At 34.5% G+C, this 16,450-nt stretch overlaps 1 long non-coding RNA gene across 1 annotated transcript in view; it reads right to left on the reverse strand.

Moving 5' to 3' along the window:
• Positions 1–5,043: 5,043 nt before the first annotated feature.
• The window catches only part of LOC100937237 (uncharacterized), a 98,070-nt gene continuing 86,663 nt past the window's right edge, over positions 5,044–16,450 (reverse strand). Inside the window, exons 4-5 of the long non-coding RNA XR_008523978.2 lie at positions 10,970–11,072; positions 5,044–7,276 (exon numbers count right to left, since the gene is read on the reverse strand). This is a non-coding gene — a long non-coding RNA (uncharacterized LOC100937237). The remainder of the gene's footprint in view (positions 7,277–10,969; positions 11,073–16,450) is intronic.

Here is a 16,450-nt window from a genome sequence, read left to right on the forward strand (position 1 = left end):
GCAAAAATAAATTGGATCAGAATCCAATTAAGCAGCTACATCAAAATGTTCACTTATAGAAATCTCAAGTGACAGAAAAGCATGTTAAATTATACCAGAAAGATGAAATCAAAATAATCCACAGTATGGGAAAGTCTACAGGACAAAAGTATTGTTTCTGCAATAAACAAATAGTATTTTAAAAACAAGTGAGGACTGCAATAGAATAAAGGAATTTAAGAGGTAAATCAACCAAATGCAATGTGTTGACTTATTTGAACAAATCAACTGATACATATACTCAAATTGTTCATAAACTAGGTGTTAAATACTATAAAGGAATTATCATTAATTATTTTAAGATTGATAATTGTATTGTAGCTAAATTTAAAAGAAAAGTCCTTATCTATTAGAAATATTTAAGTAAGTACCAATAAAATGATTTTGTCTGAATTTACTTTAAGAAAACTCCAACCAAAAAATTATATATATATACACATATATACATTTATATAGTGCATTTATGGGAATAGATAAGTAGATCAATCATGAATAGAAATGCATAAAGTGAATAATGATAGTTCTTGAGGTTGAATAGTGTGTACATGGGTTTTCCTTATACATATCCAAAGACACACACACACATACACACAGACACACACACACACGAGTGCTAATATTTCACCTGGAATATAACCCCAAAATGCCAAGAAAGAGGATAGATTGAAAAGTTTCAAAAATTTCAAAAGTTTCAAAGGGACCAAAGAAAATGGAAGGGAAAAATATTTAAAATTTTATTTTCATTTCAGAACATAAAAGAGGCAAGAATATTTAAAGTTCTCATTAGAAAAAATGAAAAAAATCCTTTCTGTGGACCCATTATAGCAAAATTTCAAGACATCAGAAAAATCTGAAAATCCTCCAAAGAGGAAAAAAGACCCATCAAGGAGCAATAATCGGAGTAACATAGAACTTCTCATAGGTAAGAATGAATGCAAAATAATGGAGAAATATCTTGAATAGTTTAAAAGAGAAATAATTTTTGTTAGAATTTCAAATCATGAAAAAGCAAAATAAAGACATTTTCAGATACTAAAATGTAATTTTCAAAAACTCTCTCTGAAAGATTAGCTAGAGTTTAAGGAAAAAAAGAATTACAAAAACTGTGAGAAGTAATAATAATAATGTGTAACTGAAATTCTAGATGATCTTAATATGGGCAGGAAGGAGAAGAAGAAAAAAACTGTACTTGGGCCCAATGGATAAGATTAACCCAATGTAATTTGTAAAATTATGATTCAACATGAGTTAAAGTTTTCATATTTAAAATATTAGTGCTAAAAAGAAAAGAACACATGTTACTAAGTGTTGGTGAAGATGTGGAACAATCAGAACTCTCAAACACTGCAGGTGAGAGTTCAGATTGGTACAATCACTTTGGGAAAGTGACCATGTCTACCAGTATTGGATATACACATACCATATGACCCAATAATTTTATTTGTAGAAATATACCCAACATAAACTAGTACTAATATACATCAAAAGACTTGTACTGGAATATTCATGGCTGCATTATTTGTAATTGCCAAAAACTGAAAATTACCTGAAGCCCATCAACAGTAGAATGTATAAATAAATTATGGCATAGTGATACAACAAAGTATTATATAATAATGACAATGAATAAACTACAACTATGTGTAACAATACAGATGAATCTCACCAACATAATGTCAGCAAGAAAAAAAGAGCCAAACAAAAATAAATACCACATGATTCCATGTATATAAAATTCAAGAACAGGAGAAACTAATCTCTTATGTTAGAAGGCAGGATAATGGTTATCTTGGGGAAAGGAGTTAGAACTGAAGAGGGCCCAAGGAGGCCTCCAGGATGCTACTAATATTCCGTTTTTTGTTTTGGGTGTGAAAAATCATCAAACTATATGTTTATGATTTCTTGCCTTGAAATCAAGAAAAATGTCAAATATTAAGGGAACTCCTGAAAATTAGAACTTACAAAAAATGTAGAACTTCCATATGGATAGAGGTGAAAATAGAATGATTGGCCAACCCTGTAAGAAGTAGAAAAGAAAACACCAAGGAATGGAAAGCACGGTAAATTGAGCACAAAAAAAAAGAAATGACAAAATAAGTCCAAACTTACCAGTAATTCCCCCCAAAAGTGAATGCTTTAAATTTACCTCATAAGAGACAGAAATTCTCAGATACTGTACTGTTTATATGATATAAAGACTCATTTAAACAAAGTAACACAAAAGATTTAAGATTCCAAGTGCAATAAAAACCAAGAAGGAAATGTTAGTAAAAAAAAAATCTGATGTACTAGTATTTTTAATAGCAAAAAAAAGTAGATTTCAAGATATTGAAAAGGACAAAAAGGAGTATTTCAAATTTATGAAGGGAATAATTCACCAAGAAAGAACAACAGCCAAGTATAGCTGCAATATATATAAATAGAGAAATTGACAAATACAAAATCATGTGAGGAAACTTCCTATGGGAACTCTCAAACAGAAAATATACTTTTTTGTTAAGAGGCAGGGTCTTGCTCTGTTGCCCAGGATGGAGTACAGTGACACAGTCATAGCTCACTGCAGCCTGAAACTCCTGGGATCAAGCAATCCTCCCACCTAAAGCCTCCTGAGTAGCTGCAACTATAGGCATGCACTACCATGCCCAGCTAAATTTTTTTATTTTTATTTTTGTACAGATGAGGTCTTACTATACTGTCCAGGCTGGTGTCAAACTCCTGGCCTCAAGCAATCCTCCCGTCTCGGCTTCCCGAAGTTCTGGGATTACAGGCATAAACCACCGTGCCTGGATAAAAATATACATTTTATTCAAATACGAGTGGAACACTTACAAAATATAATTATATACCACATAATTTTATTTCAAATCATTAAAAAATAAAATTTAAAACTCTTTATCGAAGATAAGCCAAATCATCATATAATTATAGTTATCTGTCTCGATCATGAGTGAATAATTCATTACCATGATAAGTAGATGTTTTTTCCGTCATAACTGCAATCTTTTTTATTAAAGAATAAAATTATATAAGACAATGATTACACTCTAATTATTGCTAAAATCTGTCTGTGTGAAAAATTGTGTGAATGAAAAGAGATATGACCTAGGTCTCACAAATTTTCTGAATAAGTAGCCTTGTAAGAGAATCTTGGACTACATTGGTTTGCATGTCAATCTTAGAAATCTCTAAATTCAATAACTTTTGACATGTAAACTCTGGGGCAGAAGAGAGAAATTTCGGTATTATATTTTGAAAGCTATTTAGGCATAATGGATGCAAATGTTAGCTAATTCAGACACATAACTACTCAGCCAGCATATTTGTGCAACTCACAGCTCCACCACCAATATTGACTCTACTTTTCCTGTGTATGTGTGCGTGTATTGAGTACAATAAATGCTCTTGTAACTGGTAACAATGTAAGTAACAGTATTCCGAGCAGCATGCCTTGGGGCTAATTCTATACTGATAGAACATCACAGTTCTCTTGCTTTGCCAAGAAGCATTGCCTAACATTAAACAGAACTTGAGACTAAGTTTGGGCTCCTTATTTTTTGAGGCAAGAGGAAGAATCTTGTACAAAATTTCCCCTAAAAAAAAAGGCAGTTGCTCAGTTGTAAATGGAGTCCTTATTTATTAAAATAAAAAAAGTATTCATTTTCACTGAACATGTTTTTGATTGTCGAGAATATCCAGAACTGTACATTCTGAAACCAATTCATACATTTTCTACAAGACATTCATCTTTGGTCCAGACTTCATTTTATTCTCCCAAGAATATAATACATTCAATTCACAACAACTTGACAAAAAAATTGTAATAGGCAATTTGATATTAATCGTTGAATTTCTTCCTCCTAATCATACAAACTTTATTAGCGAGAGAGAGAGAGAGAGGAGAGAAAGAGAGAGAGAGACTTTGTATACATAGGTAGTAGTGTACTGGTTAATGTTTAACATCTGGCTTCTCCCTGGAGGGAAAAAAAAAAGTGCTGGTTTGTAACATTTGCTGGTTTCCATGGTGTAAATACTCCTATGACTGATTTCAAGCTGCCAACATGATTCCTAAAAATCTAACAATCAGCTGTTATAAGCCAATGCAGGCCAGTTTCAGCACACCACTGGGGGAAAATGCTTTTAAACCATCAAAATTGAATTGTTGAAAGTGTCTGCATTTTGCTACTCTGAATATGCAGTTTAGGGTATATAATTTATGATAAATGTAATCTTTTATATTCAGTTTTTTTTTACTTAGGTAAAATATTTGGCAACATAAATATCATCCTTTTATACCATCAGATCTCAGAGAAAGAAGGTTGAATGTAATTACACATGCACAAATCAACAATATAAAAATTAATAACTGCAGAATAAAAGCTACAAAAATATCCCTTTCAGCCAGAACCACCGTCTTCCAGTAATTCACCAAAATGATGAACACAAAGGGAAACAGGAGAGTCACCTGATAATTGTTCTCTTGGCCTTTTAGAAAACATAGAATTGTTCCTTTGGCCACATACATGGGAATCTACAAGAAAGGCGATATTGTAGACATCAAGGGAATGGATACTGTTCAAAAAGGAATGCCCCACAAGTGCTACCATGGCAAACCTGGAAGAGTCTACAATGTTACCCAGCATGCTGTTGGCATTGTTCTAAACAAACAAGGGCAGGATTCTTGCCAAGAGAATTCATGTGCATATTGAGCACATTAAGCACTCTAAGACCCAAAATAGCTTCCTGAAACGTGTGAAGGAAAATGATCAGAAAAAAAGGAAGCCAAAGACAAAGGTACTTGGTGTCAGCCAGCTCCACCCAGAGAAGCACACTTTGGAGAACCAATGGAGAGGAGCCTGGGCTGCTGGAACCTATTCCCTATGAATTCATGGCATAATAGGTATAGAAAGATAAAAGACCTCTGAACTATAGAAAATATATATAATATATTTGAAACATACATATAATATATATGTATGTACACACACACATAAAAGGCACTTTTTTAAAATTTATTTATTCATTTATTTATTTATACTTTAAATTCTGGGGTACATGTGAAGAACATGTAGGTTTGTTACATAGGTATACATATGCTATGGTGGTTTGCTGCACCCATTAACCTGTCATTTACATTAGGTATTTCTCCTAATGCTATCCCTCCCCTAGCCCCCCACCCCCAAAAGGCCCAGTGTGTGATGTTCCCCTCCGTGTGTCCATGTTTTCTCATTGTTCAGCTCCCACTTAGAGTGAGAACATGCAGTGTCTGATTTTCTGTTCTTGTTTGCTGAGAACGGTGGTTTCCAGCTTTGTCCATGTCCCTGCAAAGGACATGAACTCATCCTTTCTTATGGCTGCATAGTATTCCATGGTGTGTATGTGCCACAATTTCTTTATCCAGTCTATCATTGATGGGCATTTGGGTTGGTTCCAAGTCTTTGCTATTGTGAACAGTGCTGCAATAAACATACGTGTGCCTGTGTCTTTATAATAGAATGATTTATAATCCTTTGGGTATATACCTGGTAATGGGATTACTGGGTCAAATGGTATTTCTGATTCTAGATCCTTGAGGAATCACCACACTGTCTTCCACAACGGTTGAACTAATTTACACTCCCACCAACAGTGTAAAAGCGTTCATAAAGGGCACTTTTGAAAGTAGAGCCTAAAGACAGTAAGTAGTTTTCTGTGGTGGTTTCTTTCTTTCTTTCTTTTTTTTTTTAATGTGAGTAGATAATAACCATTACCTTCATGCTCTGTTCAACCCTGAGAAGAGCTTTTCAAGCTGTATTGCAGAAATGCAACATTAAAGTCATGCTGAGAGCTTTTCCTTTTAAAGCAGGTAATAGCTTATTATATAGATGTGGGGAGATATCATTTAGCTACACTCCCAGCTACACTCCTGGCCTGAGTAACTCTGACAAGCTTTGTATGATTTTCAAATAGGAGAAATGATCTTACTGACACTTCCTTCCAACCTAGAATGGGCTCCTTTTAATTAGGAAACTAGAAGATATGAAGCCTCATTTTTCCCCTAACTTACTGTACCATGTATCTGCTATTGACATTTTTGAAAAAAGACATCATTTTCCACATGTTGGGAAATTTTGTTATATTCAGTTTTATAAGTTATACAGCTTAATTATCCCTTATCCAAAATGCTTGGAACCATAAGCATTTCAGATTTCAATTTTATTCAGATTTTGGAATATTTGCATTCTATATTTTACCCTGGTTAAACATCCCAAATCCAAAAATCCAAAATCTGAGATGCTCCAGTGAGCTTTTCCTTTGAACGTCATATCAGCACTCAAAAGAGTTGAATTTTAGAAACATTTCAGATTTTGAATTTTCAGATTTGAGATGCTCAGCCTGTACCAAACAAAACACATACACATAAAATGTTAGAAATTTTTCTATTCATATTAACTTTCCAAAAACTGCATTTTAAAATAGAATTTTAAGAATAAAAGGAATTCAGATGCTGTCTCAAACATTAAATGACACTGTCTGTTCAACTGACACTGCCAAGGGCAACAAAAATACTTGGGTTTGGTGTCATGAAATGTTTATATCCTTTTCTCCAGATGTAATACTTAAAAGAGAGTGTTGGATATTGCAGCAAATTAGTAATTTTAAAGTATAACTTAGTGTATTAACTTAGGAGCAAAATAAATGATGTACATTGATTACTCAGTTGAGTTTGATACATTAACTAGAAATACACAAATGTATGATTACATTTTAAATGGACCATAAGAGTTAAAGTGCTCTAGTTATGTTGAAATATGTTTAACTAAATGTCAATTACACCATTAATATCATTAAAATATCACAGTTTCCAAATAAATGATCACCATTGACCTTTTTTTCTTATTTCTGAGCTTAGTCATTTAATGTATTTTATTTCTGCTGTAATCAAAATGCTATTCATAATTAAATAACAACAGAAAAATATGTAAGTATGTAGATAGCAAGAAGGTTTACATCTACAGTTTTCCAACTGAGATATAATCCTGAGGCTACCTAACACTTTCCATGAGATATAAAGACAAAGATAGTTTTATGGAAATAAATTTAGTTAAAATAATTCGCTTTAACAATTTCCCTTCTTCTGCTTCACAAAAGAAAGAAAACTACCTTAGGGGCATAAAAATCTCTGGGGCATTAGAGACACTATTTGAAATGTTGGTGGAGGTATTAAGAAAATTATGATCGTGTCCAGGAAATGCAGTACCTAAAAAAAGAAAAGAAAATTAAGATTAGGTAACAAATCATTTTTTTTTTCGATTTAGGGGTACTCAATTATTTTTCTTAAAAAAATTGTAAAGAGTCTAATTCGATTGTCAATGATAGGTCACTAAAAGTACTTTTGATATGAGACTACTAGTTAGGATTCTTCAGATAAACAGAACCAATAGGAGATAGAGATAAAGATATAGATAGATACAGAGACAGAGACAGAGATAGAGATATAAAGAGAGATAGAGAGATAGAGATAGAGATTGGGGGATAGAGATAGAGATAAAGATAGAGATGGGGGATAGAGATAGAGATAGAAACAGAGATAGAGATAGAGAGATAGAAAGAGAGATAGAGATAGAGATAGAGATAGAGATAGAGATAGAGATGGAGATACATAGAGAACTATCTTAAGGAATTGGCTCTTGCAGTGGGGCTAACAAGTCTGAAGTTTGTAAGACTGGCTGGCAGTCTGGAAATTCAAGTAAGAGTTGATATTGCAGTCTTGAAACCAAATCTATAGAGCAGCCAGTAGGCTGTAAACTCAGGCAGGGTTTCTATGCTGGCTGCAGTCTTAGGTAGAATTGCTTCCTTTTTGGGAAACCTCAGTCTTTGCTCTTAAGGCCTCCGACAGAATAAATGAGGCTTAGCCACATCATTGTAGGCAATTTGCTTTACTCAAAGTGTATTGGTTGTAAATGTTAATCAACTCTACAAATACCTTCACAGCAACATCTAGACTAGTGTTTAACCAAACAACTGGGCACCATAGCCTTGCCAAGATGACACATAAAGTTAACCATGACAGAGATATATGTGTTTTTTGCATATGACTCGAGTCAATAAAACTGACTGACATTACTGTGGCAAAACTTTCATTCTCATCTACTTATTTAAGTGAACATAAGCTTTTCATCTCTAAGGAGGAGAAACAAAGCAAAGCTGATGCTCAACCCTGCCTAACAATTAGTAATATTCATCCATGTCTACAATAAGCTAATTGTTTAAAAAAATTAAATCTATCCCCCTAAGAAATGCATTTGCTTAATAATTATGTATCAAAATGTGTAATATATTCATGCCATTTAGTCCAATTTTGTACTAATAACTATAATGAAAACTCAATCCAAAAGAAACATTTGAACAGTTAGAACCTATGGACACTAATTTTAAAAATTAGTTCCCAAATGAGTACTCATGTATTTATTGCCGAGTAATACGATTAATAAGGGATTTTTAAGCATAAAAATCAATTAGGTTATAATTCAGAGGCAGAAATACAAGTACGAAGAAAAGTGCAAGTGAAACAATAGAAGATTTTTAAGCATAAAAATATATTGAATTAAGAAACAATTCTGTGGGGGGGATGGAATGGAAATAAAAGAATAAAGAAAACTACAAATGAAATTTCTGGTTTGAAAAGCATGGTCACCTAGTTTTGAATGGGTTATAGCTAGTAACACATGGCTATGGTTTTTGTTATATTGAGTGCTTTTAAAATGGTTTTATTCTAAAAGGTCAATATTTACATTATACTGAATATTACATCCCTTATCATTGTTTATAGTGATGAAAAGAAATTTTAATGTCCTTTTAAATGTGCAGGAGGGTATATAGCTTTTTAGAATTCTTTTAGCAGGTGTGTAAGAAAAAAATTAAGAGATTACTGTCATACACGATATGCCTTAAGAATACAAAAGACATTTCTGTCTAGAAATAACTATGCTAAGTGGAGGAAATTTTTCAAGTTCTTAACTCTACAGAACATATTGCTACAACACAATCGAACCTTAGAGATCATCTTGTGCAGGTTCATTATGAGAAAATTGGGCCCAGAAAAGGTAATAAGAGGTTCTCTTCACCCACTCTAATATCTTTGCCTACATCGTGATGTAGAGACCTCTTGCTGAGATGATTTGGCACAGCATCCTGCTACGCAGACAAGAGTGTAAGGACAAATATACAGTATCAGAATGGTACATGTGAACATTGTAATGGAATTTTATTAAGACATTTTATTTACTTAGCACCTCCAAGTTTATCACTTTTTGCTAAGGATAGATTAAAAGTTTGTCCCTGAACTTTCAGAATTTAACAGGTATTAATATGGACCTATTTGACAGTCTGATCCTGACATATAAACTCCTGAAGTATAAAAAAACGGCTACCGAAGATCATGGCTCTCAGATCCCAAATGCTAGAATCGAAGGGGAAGCTGAGTGCTTTAGCTGAGGTAAAGTGCTTAATATAATCATGACTAGGCTTTCTAAAAGAAAATATGGAGAGAAAATACCAAAGCAGTATTGTATTCATTTGTATCAGTTTACATTAGAGTAATAATGTTGTAGGTGATTTTTTTCTTTTCTTTCTTTCTTTTCTTTTCTTTTCTTTTCTTTTTTTTTTTTACAAATTTTGTTTAATGGGATCATATTACTTTTAGAATAGAAGATTGTTTTCAGAAATATTCAGAGTTTCTAAAGTTTCTTCACCTTCACAAAATTTGGAGAGTTTAGACTGAAAAGCAATATCAGGGGAGGAGAAGATAAATAATTTTAGAGCTTTAAATAGAGATCTACTAAGGAATATAAGGACTGATAAGAAATAAATATCAAGGCATTTATGCCTTTATATTTTCTATTTAATACAATTATTTCATGTAATCAATTGAAAAAGAGATAAAGCCCCACCCTGTTGGGTTGTGACACATCAGACTTAGCCCCAGAGTAGTACCACTGTCAATGAGGCACAATCCAAACAGGCAAAAAAGGTTTCAGGGGAATTTCATTCCTTAGTTAAACCTCTGTTAAGACAGTAAAGGGAATCTATTTGTAGGCACTCAGCAAAATGTCACAGTTAGCGCATCTTGTTTTCCATTCTCTTCTCCAGTGCTCTCAAATTCCACATCCACTGGAGCCTTTCATTTGCCAAAACCAAGGTAAGAGGCAACAAAGAAAAGAAAAAAGAAATAAATAGATAAATAAATAAAAACTTTCTCTGCAATCCCCAGTCTGAAACTGTTTCTTTCCCAACTCATTGATTTGCTGAGATTCAACCACTTTGCTGGGTCCTCCTCCCTTTCCCTTTCTCAAGCTGGTGATGGATATGCGTTGGATTGGGAGAGTGGGAGTGGGCTGTGAGTTACAGGATTCCTGAATCATCTTGCTTCATTTTTACCTTTATAAAATTTGTGAAAAATCAAACATTTATTCACAAAATCATAACAGATACACTGTATCATTTTCTGCAACATCAACAACAACAACAAAAAAATGAAAATTTGTAGTGAACGTCCACTTTCTTTTTTTTTATTATTATACTTTAAGTTCTAGGGTACATGTGCACAACGTGAAGGTACTTCTCCACTTTCTTTTAAAAATGACACTGACAAAAACTCTCAGTCATTGAAACCCTGTGAAGTGTGTACTTCAGGGAAATCTGTGTTGATATGCATGTGTGTCATGTCAGAATCACTCACTACAGGAATACAGATGCAGTGTCTGCAGAAGCGTACAGAAGCCACACAGCACTGCTTGGAAAGATCCGTCAGCACCAGCCATTTGCTTTTTCTCATCTTTGCTTAGAAAATTTCTCTTCCAGCCACCACAACTGGGATATCTCCTGTTCAGTGGTAAATCACTTTTATTTCATAAAATGGCCTCTTAGAGCAATTTTTAATCTATTTTACTACCATGATGATCTGGCTGATCGCGCTGATGTCTTCAAGGTGACAGCACCCACTGCATAATTCTCAGCCTCCTGAATCACACCACAGCCCCTCACTGCCTTCACTGCTGCAACATAGCAAAAAGAAAATCATTCTTGAATTGCTGAAAAAAAGGATGAATAAATTTAAAAACACATTCAAAACAATTCCAAAAAAGCATGAATAAATTTTATAATACTTTCAAGACAATTTCATTGTTTGATATTTATTTTCTAGATAATTGATCTACATAATTTAACCATTGTTTCCTCCACCCAAATAAAACATAGAAAGAAGAAATGATATGAAAGGGAGGTAACTCTGGAGAAAGAAACACAGTCAAGACACTGTAGATTGGCCCCTTGAAAATACATTCTCTCACTCTGCCTGAATTGTCACATTGAATTAACCAGACTACAGAAAACTCCACTGTTGGAGATATTTTGGGTTAACATATATCTTCCTTTAAAGCACAAACAATCTTGGAGTCTTATGTTTAAATCAGCTTATTTTCACACTAAAAGGTGATTAGGAAGAGTTCATAAAAGATGGATTTTGAGAGGTATGAAGGGTTTTTGTAGGGGAGAAACAGGTAATATTGGAGCAAGGAGGCCTTCCATGAGAAGGGCAAGACCAAAGATTACACTTACAAACCTAGGAGAGCACTGAAGAGAGCGTCTAAAGAGGTTGGAAAGTATGAGTAGAGAATTATGATACAAAAGATGCTCTGTGAGCATTATAATTTTACCCAGGGCAGTGTTTTGCCCTGGAAAAGAGGAGGAAATGTCTTCTAGCACTGAATACTACCCACAGACCCTCTTCATGGACGAGCCCTCCTCCCTGTCTAGCTTCTACTCACTTATTCACTTAAGCAACATTTATTAATGATCCTCTGTTTATAAATCACAAGAAGAGTTAGATGGGGATTTGGAGGACTGGTGGATAAGCTAGCTATCATCTACAGCTCTACTTCATGGGGAAATGTGCACCAAGTACCCCAATATATGAACTCAACTTATTGTGAGAAATGCATATAAGAAATAAGTCAGAATATTTTTAGAAAGCATGCAGAAAGAGGAAAAAATTTAGCTACTTATAAGTAGCTAAATAGAATGCATACATTTTATTGTCCTACTGAAACAATTTTTTTTTTAGTCCTTTATACAGTAATATAAATTAGTTTAACACAATTGATTTTTTCCTAATTCTTAAACTGATACTATTGCCAGGAAGGGGAATTTTTATTTTGGTTTGAGATCTAGGGAGAAAACATCATTTTGTAATATGGATCATGTTTGGAGGTTGTACAGGCTGAGATACAGAGATGAAGAAAAACAAACAAACAAACAAAAACTTAGGGCAGTTTAAATCTGAAGGTCTGCTGAAAACCCAATAGGAACTCAAAAATGTTTTTGGACAAATAGGCTATATATGATCAACTCAGGAGTTAAACATTAAGTAGAGAGATATTTCTTCTCATTTGTATTTATTAGGGACTACTCTATGGAAAAAGAAGGGAAGATTGCTGGTTGATGAGTCTGAGAAGGTGCCACAATCTAGCACATCCTACCTGATATATTAACTCAACCAGAACAAAAGAAGCAGAGGGGAGAGGGTTCTTATGGAGTTATAAAAAGTAATTCAATGCTAGCATTAACTCTTTAAAGGAGTTTGTTGTTAAAAGGAATGAGGAACTGAGGCTTAAAATGACTTAACAAAATACATTTCACACGCTGAACTAGGCCCTCTATTTTAGACCAGTTGTACATCTCTCAGTTTGTCTCCATTTATAGACAGAAGAACACACTGAATTAGGTCATTAACAAGACACACACAATGCACTGCCTTCTCAGTATAAGCAACCACAAAAATTCATTCTGGGGAAAAATAAACCTGCCCTTCAACATTTCAGTTGTTGAAGGTTGTACTGAATTAGATTGCAAAAATTATATAATGTCTCTGGGGGTTGCAGGCCTTTCATCCTCTCAGCTGGCATGAAAACTGCCAGGTGCTCTCAAACAGCACTAGAATTAATATGTGCCCATGTCCTATCACTTTTTTTATATAACACATCCTTGGCTTTTAAGAAATGAACTTGATTAGCCTTCCTCCAAGTAATGTTCTGTCATTGTCCAAGACTAGGGGAAGTAGGTTCTGACTTTAAGAGATTTTAATCCCTGTAAAGAAGAGCTCTTAAAACGATCAGAATTGTAGAATATCAGAGTTCAATAGATCTTAGAGTATTTTTTAGACTAAACCCCTCTTTTTATATATGAAGCCACTGAAGATCAGAAAATTATTTGTCCAGAATCACACACCTAGCTAATGGAAGAAGAGACACCAGGTCTTAGCCTATTGAGATTCAGGTTTAGATACTTAAATACTAAAACTATGCTGTACAGTCTCCAGGGAACTCTTTAAAAGTGAAATTCCCATATGCCACTCCAGACAAATCATCAAAATCTCTGGGTGAGGAAACTTAGCTTCTGCATTTTTGTAAGTTTCCCAGGCAATTCTAATGTGGAACCAGTTTGGAAATCACTAGTCTAGGAAAAGAGTTATCATCTTTGGCAAAGACAAACAAATATCTCCTTCTGTAGCGTGTTCTTGGTTCTTGGTATTCTTGTTCTTGGTGTTCTTGGACCTATTGTTCTGGGTCTAACTGTTGATAGAAACCTGTTTCACACTCAGAAATGTCCCAGTATGCATGTCCCAAGCTACCTCCTATCTTAAATCTATCTAACTTTTAGGCATTGAAATGACATCTCCCATGGCAAATGCAAAAGTCCCCCTAAAGAGTTAAAAAGTTATAGCTATGAGTCATGGTGCCAAAAAAGAATACAATGTATCAGCTACTCTGGAATTCTCCCCCTAAGAAAGAGATATTTCTATGTCCATATTGAATTTTGGCTTCCTAAGCTTAAGGTGACAATGTAGCCAGGTTTTCAAAGACTTTGGGACGGCTAACTTTCTGGGATCTCCCTAAATTTAATATTACAGGAGTTCCCTACTTCCCTTAACAACAAATAGCAATTTATTAATGTTAGATGCAAGAGGAATAAAGGAATCCTGACACAAAACCAAGTTATTAACGAAAATGCCTATACCTGTGACATATCCAGAAAACTCATTCGTACCATTGAAGGAATTGTTAACGTCCTGCATGTCTTTTTTTTTTAATCTCCATTTCTATTTGTTGTTATTGTTTATTTTAGTCAGGATGTTTTCAGTTTGAAATAACAGAAATGCAATTCAACTAGCATGTGCTAAGAATTAATTTATTGACTATGTAATAGGGAAGGAAAGGAATGGTCCCAGCATCAAACATTTTGCACCAACCTAACATATTCAGGACCAGATCACCAAGATCCTGTCCCCTTGGAACATCACAGTGTACTCCATATAAATGTACAACTATTACATGTCAATTAAAAACAAAATTTTAAAAATTAGCCTTTTCCAGGCCGAGACGGGCAGATCACGAGGACATGGAGACCATGCTGGCTAACACAGTGAAACCTCGTCTCTACTAAAAATACCAAAAAAATCAGCTGGGCATGGTGGCAGGCACCTGTAGTCCCAGCTACTCGGCAGGCTGAGGCAGGAGAATGGCATGAACCCGGGAGGCGAAGCTTGCAGTGAGCCGAGATTCCGCCACTGCACTCCAGCCTGGGAGACAGAGCAAGACTCCGTTTCAAAAAAAAATAATAATTAGCCTTTTCCTCACGTTTCAGCTCTACGTCTTTCTAGGTGTGGGCCTCATTCTCTCGTATTGTTGCCTGGCTGTAGCCACATGATGATACATGATAGTTTCTAGTGGTCTTAGGTTCCCATCCTTCCAGTAAGGGGACCACAGAGGCAAGAAACAATTTTCCACCCTTGTCCCAATAGGAATATCCGAAGGAGTCTGATTGATTGACCGATGTCATTAAACTACCTCTCAACCAATGTATGCAGCCAGTATAATGAGTGCTTCGGTTGGCCACAACTGTTATTCCCATCCACTAATACTGGGGTATATAAGGAAGGGGCCTATTATATAAGTAGGAAGGTGCATATGGGAAAACTTGTTGTGCAGTGTAAAACAATAACTACCATATAATAATACCACCATCCTCATAGAGCCTCAAAAAATAAACACTTCAGTTCAATAGATTAGTAGAGAAAATCTCAAAACATATTTAGGGGTAGACCTGCTTGCTTCTAAATTAAAGGTAAGAGGAATGCTGGATGAAAAATATAAAGCTTATTCTTCTAAATGCACTGTTCCAAATTCACTGAAATGGAGTGAGAATGTCCTTTCTTCACATAAGCACCTGAACCTCTATTGAGAAGTTGCCATTAGAAACGCAGTTACATACGAGCGAAAAAGCAGCTGAAATCTCTCTTGTATTCTAATAGGATTCTGAGTGCAGATGGAGGAGCATTAAATTACACAGGAAGTCTAGAAAAGAATGAAATCCAGACCCAGGATGTCCTAACCCTTCCCTGACCCTTAAAAACAAAAACTGTGCAATTGGCACTTCAATGCTTTATATTCACTTATCAGGTGGTAGCAAGAATTTGTGGATTACTGAAATGGAGCCTGAAGAAAACAGGTCAAAAAAGGGAGGCATATGAATAGGTATTTAATTCTTTCTCTGATAAATTTTAGAATATATTTCTTAGACCTTTGTCTCTGAGTTGGAACTACATTCAAATGTGAAAAGAAATATTGATTGAACACAGCTGGTGAGCATTTTAATATCACAGTCCAAGAGGATGAAGCAGGAGCCCGTGAACTCCTCTCCAGTATAATCTCTGTTTACTATCAGATGTTTTCATACATTCAATTCTGCTCCAGGAATGCTTTTCAACACTTTGTAAATAAGAAATAGTAAATGTAAATGAGTCCATAATTAATTATACAAAGAATAAAACTGAGGCATGAAGAAGTTGGTCTCCTTCTGAGAATTCCCGTAAATTATCATGGAGTCTAAAAAACAATTGCTGAAGGAGGATATGGTCAGTGCATTTGCAATGTTAGAGAAAGAAATATTTTTCCAAGCTCAGCTAGTAACTACTGTACCCATTTCTATGCTTCAGGGAGCAACTTGTGATTCTTTAGATCAATATTTCTCCAAGTTTCAAATGTTAGTATAAATGCACATTCTTGGCTATCACCCCATCTTTGCTGATTTAGTATCCGTGAAGAAAGGGCCTGTCCGAGAACCTTTATTTTAATAAGCATCCTCACATATTTCTTAAGCAAGCTAAACTTTAAGAACTACTGTTTTACTATTTATTAATTACCAGTCCACTATTTTCCACCTATATGATTTATTTTTCTCTTTATATTTAACTTTTAATAAAAACAACATTTGATCAGTATGTGATTTATTTTTCTCTTTATATTAAACTTTTAAGAAAAACAACATTTGATCAGTATTGCCTTTTGCTCCTTAAGGAACTTAGGAAAGCATTCCT

The sequence above is a fragment of the Pongo abelii genome, chromosome 2, assembly GCF_028885655.2.
Source record: "Pongo abelii isolate AG06213 chromosome 2, NHGRI_mPonAbe1-v2.0_pri, whole genome shotgun sequence".
In the NCBI taxonomy this organism is placed as follows: domain Eukaryota; kingdom Metazoa; phylum Chordata; class Mammalia; order Primates; family Hominidae; genus Pongo; species Pongo abelii.